The following is a 14,456-nucleotide window of genomic DNA, read 5'->3' on the forward strand; positions in this document are numbered from 1 at the left end:
CGTGGGTAGCACATACTTTGATAGTGAATCCAATCCGATGGAATAAGTCAATAGTTTATGGTAACATTGGTGGCTGAATCTCATGATCCACAGAGGGTTGCTGAATATTTCCAGAAAGTAGTAAAGTACTTGCAGAAAGATAGAGCGGAAATGCATAGATAAGGTTAACTGATGCTATTACATCAGTTTGACCCATTAGTTTGATCTATTTCAAGGGTCATGTAAATACCTTAGGCCCAATCTATTTTAGCAATTCCTTCCTCCCTTATGCCACATTATTAATTCTATTCCTAAAATGATCTGATCCTGGTAACAACAGCACAAAGAGAGGCAATCTATACAACTATTAAAGATACAGGAGCCCTGTCCTCCTTTTCATATGGTCACCCTAGAGGAGGGCCTTAGACGCTGTAAGGGCAGGTTGATATTGTACAAGTAGGTTCAAACTGTCATGTGCCCAACTCTCCAGGATGGACATACTGTATAGAAGGAAACAGAAATGCATAGAATCAGGTCTCGTAGGCCGAATCTACACCAAGCAGGATATTTCACTATGAAAGCAGTATGAAAGTGTTATATAAAAGGCAGGAGCCACACTACTGCTTTATAGCAATATTGAAATGCATTGGCAACTCTTGGGGCCCACTGTCACATACCACATATACCGCTTTCATGGTGCTATATCCTGCTTGGTGTGGCTCCTGACTTTTATATACCACTTTCATACTGCTTTCATAGTGAAATATCCTACTTGGTGTAGATAAGGTCATTTTCATTCCCTCAAATCAGATTACTTTTCTTTTAAAATACCAAAATACAAAACTGCAAAAGGGCCCTAAGGAAACTTCCAGTCTCAGTCATCAGCGAAAATGAACATCTGTCTCCATAGCTCTATTTTTCTTGTTACCTTCTGGAGTGCAACACAGTAACAACTTTAACCAGAAGTAAAATGTTTCAAAATGCTGATAAAGACAGAAAATGATCAGCTTGGCTAATTAGATTGCAGAGCAGCAAAGAATAATACAAGCCAGTCAGTGCAGGAGCCCAGAGTCTGCACATCCTGCCACTCCAGTCAGTTGGCCTTTATGGATGGGGAAAATGTCAACACATCCATTTTACTTCTGACACTCAGTTCTGAGCATTCCCAGTGCGTGAGGACAGGGCCCTTTGTTTTATTTATAATATCAGGCCAAGCTTCACAACACAAGCTAAGCTCCCTGGTTAAAAATAAAATAGTGATTCATAGAAAATAAATGGGTAGAATATCACGACAGTTAAACCAAATGGCTGGGTAATATCGAATAAGCTTTCCTTCAGAATATGCCTATTTCAGAAACATTTGGGTGGACTTTAGCTTCGAACAGATGACCAGTTTTGGGGTTGCAGCTGTAGTCTCCTGAACTGTATCATGTGAGGCAATAATGGCCTTTTCCAATTGCCAGTGGCAGTCACATGACCACCATCCTGTGTATTCTGCCTAACACTCACCATGCACTGAAATGTGTTGGGAGGGTGCTTTGCATCACTGTATAATCTTCCCACCAGTGGGATTCCCCCTGCGCCTCATAATCTGTTCCAGAGGGTTGGGAGACCTCCAGAGCAGGTTTGCGGATGTGGGGGCTATGCAACAGGGAGGAGAGGAAGGGGAAGTCCTGTTGCATGAACAGATGTCTGCTCACATGATGTTGGGTGTCCAGAGCACCCAGTATTCAGCGAGAGGATGTCTCATGTCCTTTCGCCATTAGTGCCTTAGGTAAGGGGGTGGCTAAGCCGTAAGGGAAGGGGGATCCCCACACCCTATCAGTGGGCATCACTAGCAGGGGCGGTAGGCCTGACTAGGGCAACACCATACAGGGGCAATAGCTGTGAAGGGCCAGCAGCATCTAACACAAGGCAGTTATGTCATTAGTCCATACTTGTAATGGGCACCGTTGGCTTTTCAGGAGCCCCACAGCTGCACCCTGCTGTCTCCGTCGATCCCATGTCTTCTTCTGTTAGTGCACAAACTATTCTGCCTGCCTGAGGCCTGGATTCCAGCCATCCACCAAGGAAAAGAGTCTGATTAGGATCTTGCCAGCTTTAGTAGTAGCCTAGGCAAGGCAGTTTTGGGGGATGGGGGCTTTGCCCATCCTAGTTCCCGGTGGCATTGCCTACAAAGTGGTCCTCTTCACTGTGGATTCGTTTCCTGAATTTAAGGCAAACTGGACTCCTGTCTTCGCCATTTGTGAACTGAACAGCCAGGGTGTTGTCCTCCTTGCCTGTTTTCTGGTTTGCACATATTTAACGCAGCTGAGAATATGCTGAAAGAGTGCTTGTCAACTCTTCTCCTCTTCCTGAGATTGCCAGGGCACAAGTGCAGACAATGGGAGCCATGCATATTTTGGTGGAGGGCGCAACCATATGCGAGTGAAAAAATGTTGGGTCAGGTGAAAGATGTGGCTAGTCTAGCATTCTGGTTTCAGCAGTGATCAGGAACACACCTATGGGAATGTCACAAAGAGGTTATGAGAGTGGTAGGCCTTACCTGTTTTCTCCTGTCAGTATCTGGTCTTCACAGGGCTGGCCCAGGACATGCTGCTGTATGAGGTGGAGTATCAAATGGCATCACCCACTCAGGTCAAAGCCAGGCAAGTTATTCTGACGTGAGGCAGAAAATTCTACAAGCATCTACCCCTTTTGAAAAATAACAAATTGTTGCCATTTCAAAACTTGCTGCCTGAGGCAGCCACCTCAGGGTTAGCCCTCATATTCAGGGGAGGTTCATTTGGCCATTATGGGTCAAAGTTGCTGATAGACCTATCCTCAGAGAGGGGCAGGGGGCAGTAGAGAGTCACGTCATGGCAGGAGGTGCAACATGTTAAGTCATGGGGTACTTTCTAGCTCTGGGACAGCGAGTTCCTCACTTTACTGCTCAGTTTGCTAGCCAAACATTTCTCTTTGTCAGAACAACGTAAAACTCAGGGAGGATTAGAGGAGGGAAGCCAGCAGCAGCTGTAACTGCCTGGATTGTTTCTCCCCAGGTCATGTTCTGTGGATCCTTTTCATTCTCCTGCTGGACTTCTAGGTAGGTATGAGAAGAGGGATTTCTCCAAACACGTGGCTAAGTTCTAGGAAGTGAGCAGGAATCCCTCATGACTTTCTTTCCTCTGAAGTGTTCTGTCAGAAATCCCCGTTCATTTGTGCCTGCTGTGCTTCATAGCCCCTGAATGGAGGGCAATCCCTTCCTGTGACTTCATACCTATAATTAGATCTCAGCCAATGTTCTACCAGAAGAGCAACAAAAATAGCAAAGGCGTTCAAATGCATACACTGCTTCAACTATGGCAGAAAGGAATCAACGTCAGGGAATTCCAGCACAGTTATTGAACGTATGCCACAAGTACATTTTTAGATACTATCACAAACAAATTTTTGGTGACACTAGCATGGAATCTTGTTTGCAGGTAATATAACAGTGAATATATAATTTGCAGGAAGTGTTGCAATTTCACCAAGTAGAAAACAGTGCATGCTCAGTTCTTTGAAAATGCTATATCCCAGTAATAAATATTCCACAAATAGGGAAGACATAGGGTAAAAACAAGCCAAAGACTTTGTGAAGAAAGCCCCCAAGGCATTAAGGGTATATATTAACCCTATACCCACTTGTGTAGTGGTAAGCCCCATTGAAGTCAATGGAATTTACTTTTGAGTGAATATGCGTAAGATTTCACTTTAAATGTATTGGCAATAGACTGGCCACCCATCAGTTCATTGTATGCAGTAAAAAGATGATGAAGAAAGAGTCAACTGTAGGCATGTACCATAAAATTGTTTTAATATGTGTCCTATCTTCGGAGTAATATAGTCATACATACATACATACATACATACATACATACATACAAACATTTACATTGTAAACCACTTTAGGGAGACTAAAGTCTTGAAAGGCAGCTAATAAATGGAGAAAAATAGATAGATCAAATAAATAAAACAAATAATCTCTTGATCAGTCCTTGCACATTTTAATTGACTTTGCGCAACACTCACACATAGGCTTGTTTTCCTTGCTCCTGTGCAGGGCCAGCCCTACGATGAAGTAAGAGGAAGCTGGCGCAGCAGGCGGCACAATAAGTGAAGAGTGGTACTCTCCCCATCCAAAGGGTTTGCTGCTTATTGGTACTGCTGGCCACCTGCATGGCAGGCCAGCTGGCCAGCTATGCAGGCAGCCAGTAGGACCAAGAAACAGCTTGCTGCACCTCCCCTCCTGCTCCGCTCCTCACTGGCCCTGTTTGCTCGGCTGCCAGCTATCTGGCTTACTGCTCCTTGTGGGTGCGCACACTCATTTGCTCCCCAGCCTCTATGGTGTTTCCACCTTCAGGAGCTGTGTGGTGCCTGTATAGGGTTTATTGTGTCTTAGCAAATTGCCATTATACCCCTATATAAGGTTGGACAAAGTATCGTGAGAAGTCCTGTAAGTTCCGGGATCTCTTGCAATACTTTGCCCAATGTGCAGTTCCTGCGTAGCTCCTGAAGGCAGAGAGACTTTATGGGCAACACACTAGGGAGGTGGGTGCATGTGCACGTGCAAAGAACAGCAAACCAGCTGGTTGTCGAGAGGGTGGGCACAAGGGTGCGAGGGAGGTGGTGGCACTGCTCCTGCTCCTGTGTAACATATAGGCTCAAAGTCCAATTCTCCATCCACTGGAGTTTCCTGTCTGCCTGCCTTTGCTGTTTATATATGATTGTTGCTTGCCTCTTGGGAGTGACAGAAAGGTCTTGCAGTAGTTTTTTAAAGTCACCTTCAGAACGTTGGCAGATACAGAGAATGCAAAATCAGCTTATGCAATACATGTGTGTTATGAGATAAAGGCAACATAGTTTAAAGTATTTCATTACTGGATTCTGTTCCTGGACTAAAGACAGGAGCGAAAGAGAGATTTCTCCTCAGGTTGGTTGAGAGGTAATACTTTCCCCTTGCTAAGGTGGTATTTATTTATTTAAACATTTGCATCCCACCCTATATCCCTAGGATCTCAGGGCAGAGTACAGATAAAATTATATAACAATATAAACTAATAAATATACACAGCTAAAAACTAATTAAACCATTAATCAAGCTAAAACCAGTATAGAATTTAAAAGCAGTAAAACTAATTAAAACAGTTAAAAATATGCAAGCTTGGTCAATTTAGCCATAAAAGGCTTTGTTTAAAAGCCATGTCTTTACTTGGCACCGGAATAAAGTTAGCATTGGTGCCAGTCGGGCCTCCAAGGGGAGGGCATTCCACAGCCAGGGTGCCACAACAGAGAAAGCCCTCTCCCAAGTCCTACCATAGCGTATGTCTCATGTTGGTGGGGTGCGGAGGAGGGCTTCTCCAACAGATCTCAAGTCTCAGGCAGGCATATATAGGGAGAGGCACTCCCTCAAGTATCAAGGTTCCAAGCCGATTCACTGTTTTTATTATGATTTTATTAATTATTGTAAAATGCCTTGGAAATTTTGAAATAAATCCCAGCAACTTTGAATTTACCATGACAGATGCAGAGTGCGAAGTGAAAAACTGAGGGCGAAAGGAAAGAGAACCAAGGAGATTAGATTATCCCATATGGGTGATAACTCATGCTATATTTTGTACAGTAGCACAACACATGCACTTTGACACCATGTGATTGTAAAAGGCACAGGTGTGTATTAATTACTATTGTAAACTGCCCAGAGAGCTTCGGCTGTGGGGCGGTATATAAATGTAATAAAATAAATAAATAAATAAATAAATAAATAAATAAATAAATATTTTCTCCTTTAAAATACCTAGAAGCAGAAACCAGGAAGGAGTTTAATAACACACATTGATGGCTGTGTGAGCATTTTGTTCTCTGGTATTGGTTCCCAATTATTTCTTTATTCCTTTATACTTAGATACCACCCTATAATAAAATGATCTCAGAGCAACTCACTCAATAAGTACCTAATGAAGTACCCATCCTCAGTATGATTCTAACCACCCACCTTAGGCAATCCTAAAGTGCTGAGTTTTCAGAATACATTGTAACAATATTCTAATGGAAAATGGGCATTTAAGTGACAGTGGTTGTCATCTGAACCCCAGCAATAAGAGGGGGGTGGGGGAAGGAAGCATATCTTGGAAAGAAATTCACACCTGTGGCTATGGGCCATCATAATTAAGGTCCTGTTTCTTGTAGCCACCAACTCCAGTTCTTATTTTTAAAATATTTTAATATTTTCTTTCTGGCATCTGGGATTGCTTCAAAGCAAAGTGGAAACCATCTTAATTTCCCATGAATGCCTCTGAGTGGGTTACTTGTCCTAGCCATGCTTACCAATGATAAGTCATTTTATGCTAGAGTCCAGGAAGGAAAGGAAAGGAAAGGAAAGGAACTTCTCATGCAAGCACTTGAGTCATTGCTGACTCCTATTTATTTATTTATTTATTTATTTATTTATTTATTACATTTTTATACTGCCCAATAGCCGAAGCTCTCTGGGTGGTTCACAAAAATTAAAACCATGAAGAGCATAAAAACAACCAACAAATTTAAAACACAAATACAAAATACAATATAAAAAGCACAACCAGAATAAAACCACACAGAGGGATGCCTGCTTTCGCTGACGTTTTATTGGCAGACTTTGTAGTGGGGTGGTTTGCCATTGCCTTCCCCAGTCGCAGTTACCTTTCCCCCAGTGACCTGAGACGGCTGCCTGAGAACCAGCTTCCGCTGGGATCGAACTCAGGCCGTGAGGAGAGTTTCGGCTGCAGTAACTGCCGCTTACCACTCTGCGCCACACGAGGCTCTGGGCAGTGTCTCAAATTTCAAAATGTGCCTGTGGGGCCAAATGGTAGTGCAACCTGTGGAATTGGGTTTGGAGTTCTTGTCTAACGTGCATCTTGTAAGGAGGTATTACCATTATGAAATTCCCACTCACCCCCATCTTAAAAATAGGAAGGATGTGATGCTAGTTATGCACTCCTATTTTAAGGAGATTTGGGTTTTATGGGTACTTTGCTTACATTTGATGGGTGTTCTGAAAATTTTCCAATGGGGGTTTCTCACATTTTCATTTTTCAATGCTGGAAATGTCCTTTCAAGTTCTCACTCTATAAGATGGGAAGAATTTGTGTGTGTGTGTGTGTCTGTGTGCGTGTATAAGTCAAATATGGGCATTCTGAGTGTGCCTCATGAGGCAATTCATATAAAATCTGTCCTGTTTTACTGTTTTAATAAAAATAGCACTTTGAAGAAGCACTTTGTTGACTGAAAATGGAAGCTGGCCTCAACCTACAAATCTGCTTTGTTTCTTAATATCAGATCTATTTCTTTCCATGTGCCCCTCTTTTTTATATCTGCCAACACCAAGGGGTCAATTGGGCTGCCTAATTTATGGATCATTCTGAATTATTATTGTACAACATTCCAGTGTTTAGTTTCCAAAGCATCTTGTGAAGAGTTATTGGAAATGATGAATAGACTGCAAGAGGCCAAGCAAATGCTATTATGGTAACACCACATAAATATATATATATATATATATATATATATATATATACACACACACACACACACACACACACACACACACACACACACACACACACACATTAAAAAGCCTGATTTCCTTTAACATTGTTAAACATGTCACTTTATTAGGTACTTCCAGTCTGATGAATTTAAAGTCATTTTTGGAGAATGAATGTTAGACCCCTCAAACTTTATGTAAAAATAGAAAGGTGGGGGAGGCAGAGACAACCCAGAAAAGCAAAGAAGAATGAAGAGGTGAAAAGGGGCGAGGGAGAACAAAGGCGAGGTGTCCTTCCCCTTGAGTTTGAATGGAATGTGACCAGACAAGAGTCACCCAAGAATTTTCAATTTTCTGCCTTGGGGGAATCTAGTGTAATACAGATGGCAACACTGGATACAATCTCCCAGAGACATATTTGGCAAAGCCTCTGTATTTTGTAGCTAATAAATCCACCTTTCATGAGGAAATTCTAATAAGTTACATTTACCAGCTTTTCAGGGAGAAAAATTGAATACATTAATTATATACACTTTTACCATCTGCTAAAACAAGGCAATTTCTGGCTAGGCCATGGCAATTTCTCTTTTGGCAAAAAAAGGGGGGGAGGAAAAAGGGGGGCGCGTTAAAAAAGAGCCATTTCAGTCGTAAAATAGCTGCTCTACTTAAGGAGATATGGCTATCTAGGCAAACAGCTTATTACTGTCAAGCTCATGATTTGTTGTTTCATTACTGGCATAGGCTTTAAGGTTGACATTAAAAGTTGGGAGGTCAGCCTTTTCTCTGGTGTACAGCTGCTCGGCTCAGGATTGTACCCAAAGGTTCAAAAACACCGTCAGCAGAACCTAGGTTAGGAAATGCTTGCAAAGCCAGGCAAAGGACTGTCTTGTTTGTTTTGGAGATGTCTGGGCCACATTGTACATAAACCCGGGAGCCATTTTCAAACAACAGATATGTCATGCCCAAAAGAAAAACAGCATAAATAGGAGAGAAGTTGTCTCTATGTGTTTCTTTCTTGTTGCTCAGCATCATGATGCTCAGCTGCATGATTCTTCAATTTTAAAAGAAATGTGAGATAATATACATTTAGGGATTCACGATCAACTCCTATGCTCACCCCAAGCCCCGTTATTTTATCCATTAAATACTAACAAAGGTGATCACAAAGCACCCTCCTCCACCCGCTCCCCCTCGGCCCACAAACACAGAAACAAAGGCAGGTGTTCACAAGACCCTAGTGGAGCATCTTTTTCCAGCTGGGGACGAGGAGCTCCATCAGACAAGTGTTTTATTGCATGCTCATTACTGGGCACTCACAGATTTTCATGGGTCCCTCTCACGACATCGTCTGCCTCCTGTGCGCCTCCTGCCTCTTCTAGCCTTCTTCATGCCACAAAGAACACCCCAGTAAATCCAGATTATTTTTCAAGACGGATGTTGCCACTATCTCCGGTGTGCAGAAGCAGCATGATCAAACGGCTCACCGAATGGACCATGTGCACATTTACTTCCTCTTTCAAAAGGGGGGAGTAATGGACAAACACGCGGGTGGAGAAGCAATGGTAAGCAAACACAGTTTTGCCGTTTGTTGATGCTCTAGGACCCTAAGTATCTTGGCAGGAAATATATGCTATGCAGATCATTCATGCCAGGAAGGCAGAGAGCCTTCTCCTTGGTAGGAAAAATGTGCATAGTGAGTTTTCCACTGTGGTTGCAGGGAGTTGTCAGAAACCTGGTGAAAAAAGACCCTCTTCTGAGTTCCTAGGAGTGCCTATCTCTGCCTCCTTTCTCTTCCCAAAAGTAGGTTTCTGGGCCTTGGGTCAGGATAAAGGGGTGGATAAGGATAGAAATAGCTTGCAGGATTTAGGTGTCCACAACCCCACTTGCTGTACTCACAGCAGGCTCCAAGTAGCAGCGCTACAACAAAGTTTTATTCTAAATTCTCCCCACACACTCACACATTATCATTCAATTTGATTGAAAATAAATTGCTTTCAAGAAAAGGTTTCAAAGGGAAAGAACATTTTGGTGAAATTCTCAGAGGTGAGGTGTGGGATTCTTGCACTTACCTTCGTTATGAAGTAACTGAGGTGTGTGAGAATGCCTTGTCTTTCATTGTACTATCATCTCTCCATTGGCCTCCTCAGTTTCCTCCATTTCTATTACAATAGAAATAGTAACAATAGGGTAAGGAGGACAGGGCTCCTGCAACTTTAACTGTTGTGATGAAGAGGAAATTTCACCAGGTACTGCTTTCATACAAATGACACCTGCTGAAATTCCCTTTTCTATGCAACTGTTAAAGATACAGGAGCCCTGTCCTCCTTTCCATATGGTCACCCTAACTTTTATTAAAGCCCAGGGGATGGCATCACAAAATAATTCTTCCCATAGGGGTTCAGATCAGGAAGTGTGGGCAGTTGGAGAGGTTGCTGCAGAACAATGGAGAGACGTGTTGTTTTTATAGGGTAAGCTCAAAAACATAGCACAAGCTCAAAAGAAATTTTAAAGTGCCCTGAGAATGAAGCAGAAAAATGGAAGCCTTTCATGGGGAAAGAAAATATTGGGAAATTGGACAGATTTTAGCACAGCATTATCAAGGTGATCAGTGCTCACTTTGAGCATGTTTGCAATTATTTGAGCAGGGGAACTTGCATAAGCATCCCTAATGTGAAGTACTTTCAATTCCCCAAAGCACTATACTTATATTATTATTAATTCCTGTGAAGATCCTAAATTGGAAAATTCCTGTGCTGATTCCTGCATTGAGCAGGGGGTTGGACTCAATGGCCTTACAGTCCACTTGCAACTCTACTATTCTATGATTATTATTTTCAGGTTACAGATTTAAGAACACAAAACCTTCTCCTACTTTGATCAGAAACCATAGTAAAACACTTACAAATTAATACATATCCTTTTGACACGACAGCACTACAATACTGACTCTAAGAGCTCTAGGCCTTTTTTTGGATGAAAGACGTATTTGAATCCGTGTTAAAGCCAGAGTTTAGCTTTTAAAAAGCCTTTCAGTGACTTTGGATACATTGATCATGGTTTCTTGCTGGACTGGCTCTGCAAGTTAGGGCTGAGGCCCACAGTACTAGCGGGATGGATAAAGGCTAATACATTGATTCTGACAAGACAGTGGCACAGTGGTTTAGTGGCTCTTGGGCCCAGGAAATTGGCTTTCAGCCTATTCTGCATGGGGTAGCACTCCCCATGAAGGAGCAGGTGTGCCACTTCTTGATCCAACATTGCCACTAGAGACTCAACTGGTCTTGGTGGTCTGGAGCACTTTTTACTAGTTTTGGCTGGTTTGCCAGTTGCAGACTCTCCTGGATAGGAATAAACTTGCCACAGTGATTCACGCTCTGGTAACTTACAGGGTGGTTTATTGTAATTCATTATCCATGGGGCTGCACTTGAAAAGTTTGTAAGCTTCAACATGTGCAAAATTCAGCAGCCAGAATTTTGACTGGTTCATCTCAATGGAAACATATTACACCAATTCTTAAGGAATTACATTGGCTGCCTATTCACTTACTGAGCCCAAGACAAGGTGTTAGTTATCACCTTTAAAGCCTTAAATGGCTTGGGGCCCTAATACCTGAAGTTCCACCTCTTCCCATACTCTCCTCTCTGTGCACTATTATCTTCAGGAGGCTTTTTGAACACCATCTGTGGGAAGCATACACTATACATTTACAAAAGAGAGGGCCTTCTCTGTAGTAGTGCCCTTCCAATACAGCACCAGAAGCAATGACACGATAAACCACACTCAAGGGTTGAGTATGGGTTGTCATTGAACCTTAGCTTCTTGTTGATCCATGACTTATAATGCTGTCTGAACTCAGCCACACTAAAAAGCCATGGTTTATTAACTACACAACCTATGAAGAGAACTCATTGTTTGTTGTTGGGTTGTAATCTGTAGGTTGTTCGAGCTTAACAAACCAGTTTGTTATCACAACAGATTCAGACAACATAACCCTTCAACAACTCACACTCAAACCTTGTTGTGTGTGAACAGAGTCAGTATATCTATTATTAGTAGTATCAGTATTTATTTATATAGTGCCATCAATGCACATGGCACTGTACAAAATAAAAAATAAAACAGCAAGTCCCCACCACAAGTTGTACATTCTAATATGCATGTACACCATTTGCTCAGGAAGATGGAGGGTGCTATTGCACTCATGTCCTGCTTGTGGGTTCCTGGTTGACAGCTGGTTGGCCACTGTGTGAACAGAATGCTGGACTAGACGGACCCTTGGTCTGACCCAGCAGGGTTCCTATGTTAATTGGCTGCGACGTTATTTTCTTTTTGATGCTAAATTACATTTCATTTTAACATTTTACAAAAAAATAAATAAAAACTGGTTGATACGTTTTTGTTTGGCTTGCTGACTGAAGAGCTGCTGCATTAATTTGTCTTTTAATGTGTAATTGTGTGGTTTTTATATCGGATTTGTTTTAAATGTTGTGTACACTACCTTGGTATCCTTTATGGATGAAGGGCTGCTTATAAGTTAATAAAAAGAATTGCATTAGAAACATATTAGATTTATACCAGTTTAATAATTAGGTTTTACCAAGGAATATTTCGGAAATTGTAATTTGCTGTGGATTCTTCTATTAGAGATGCTTTACCTCCCTCAGAGAATAGTTTTCTGAACTATTTTCCTGGGAAGGAAGAAATGACGATTAAAGTTAAACCAGTTTAACTCTATAGTGCAGAGTTGCCCAAGTCTTTGAAAAGTGATTCACCCCAATGTAGGCTTCTGCACATATATCCCCAAACAGATAGTAACCTCATACACAAATGGTTCTTGCATACATGTTTCTCCTTTCTAATCCAACAACTTGAATTTGCATGTATGGAATCATTTCAAAAAAGGTTAAAATTCCCTTTCCCACCAAACAGCTCATCAGTAGGATTTTTATCTTTAGGAAATGAAATGGCTCCGTATATGCATCCCCGGCTACCTTGTGTACACTCCTTCAGATCAGTGCACTTATCTGTGTCAATGAATACTAAAAAAGACCAATGTCATGTAGAAAATCAAAGGTAGCACAGCATGGTAATGGTGCAGAAAATGACATTTCCACATGTATTTATTGAGAAATAGTAAAGATATACACATTTTTACAAGCTTTCAATATTAATTTACATTTTCTTAAATAATGTTATCCCCCAATAAATCATGATTTACATTACATAGACCCTTGGCTTCAACAGATCCACAAGGCTGCTATTGCTGGGAGTTCAAATGCAATAATGGCTCATGTCAGTTAAGTTTTTTTCTAAAAACACTAAATACCACATTTATTCAAGCATCTAGACATGGCTCCAAAATGCTCCCCCCCCAAAAAAAAAATCTGAAATGAAAATCACATCTAAAACGGCAGCGGGCATAGCCTATACTCCCTCAACATGTGGAAAGATATAGATATAAATTAGGTTCTGTTGTTTGACATTTTGTTTCAGGAGCATTTAGTTCAATGTTTCAGTTTAGAGATATCCTCTTTAAATGCATATTTAATAATATTTTGGTTGGTCCTAACAAAGATATTGCCCTACTATAGATTTAACAAACATCACGTTTAACTTCTTTCAGTGTGCTCAGGTTGTTGCTCCTACTTGTATAATAGACCATCAGTGCCGTGAGAACAATTTCCCCCATGCAACTGCAGGGCATGAAAAGCTTGTGCATGAGGTCCTTAGAAAGCGTGGGCCATGTACAGGCTTCCCATAGCAGGTAATGGCCGATGTGCTATGATGTGTGTATTATTTAGCCAAGGGCTAGTGAGGAAGGGAGAGAGAAGGGTTCATTGAGCCCCAACGAGATAGATTGTGCACAAAAATATAGATCATAATCTGCATATTGCATTTTTTCTGCTTTTCACTTTAGTGGTTTACTGAATTGAGTCCATCTATTCTTTATTCCTTGTATTTACATCAAATCAAATTGTGCTGTATTTCTGTATCTCAAGCACAATATTCAAAGTGCTTAATATTTAAGTGCTGAGTCCTTTTTTACTGGTACAGCAACGCCAAAGGCACAATGTTCAGTATTTTAATTGCACAACTTTTTAAAACAGAATATTTTTGTTCTTTGTGGTAGGACAAGGATTAAGGGGGGAAGGGGTTTGATTGCCTAAAATATGACGACAATCCAAATGACCAAATTTCAGTTTGCACAAAATCATACTTTATTCAGGATAGTCTGATATGCCTTAAATTGTGGCTTGGGTAGAGATGCGTGAAGCCCTTTCCCACTGGTTCACCCTTGCGGAATTTCACTAATCTTATTGCAATGATTTAACTTCCATCAAAAGGGCTACCCAAATTTGCTTCAAATCTCAATTTTTCATACAGACAGCTGAGTGTTTATTTCTATATCTAGAGTTTTGGCAATTTTGATCCCCTAGTATGCTGGAAGTCAGGCTTCCTCAACCTGGTCTCCTCCAGATGTTATAAACTACTACTCCCATTGGCACAGTCAGCACGGCCAATAGTCAGGGATGATACGAATTGTAGGCCAAAGCATGTGAAGGTCACCAGGTTGGGGAAGGCTGCTGTAGGTGATATAGAGTATTTTGGATTTATGAGCATTTGTGAAATATTAATGTAACAGTGTACAGACGACTAAATGAAGAACGGAATAGAACAGAAGTGACTCTGACATCAGTTGTAACTACATAACTCCACCAGTTACATTACTTCCAAACAAATGAAACAGAAACACCCAGTAATGGCATTCTGTAGTTTTGTCAAAATAAGGCAGTTTTGTCAAAAGATGGTTTTCATTCTGTATGTGTCACTGGAATATATCTTTCTTGTTAAAGGTTAAAGAAAACAAAATCGACAAGAAATGTACATTTACAGCCTGATTCAACAACATAAGTGTCTTTTAAGTATACA

This window comes from Elgaria multicarinata, chromosome 4 (genome assembly GCF_023053635.1).
Source record: "Elgaria multicarinata webbii isolate HBS135686 ecotype San Diego chromosome 4, rElgMul1.1.pri, whole genome shotgun sequence".
NCBI classification, from domain to species: Eukaryota; Metazoa; Chordata; class Lepidosauria; order Squamata; family Anguidae; genus Elgaria; species Elgaria multicarinata.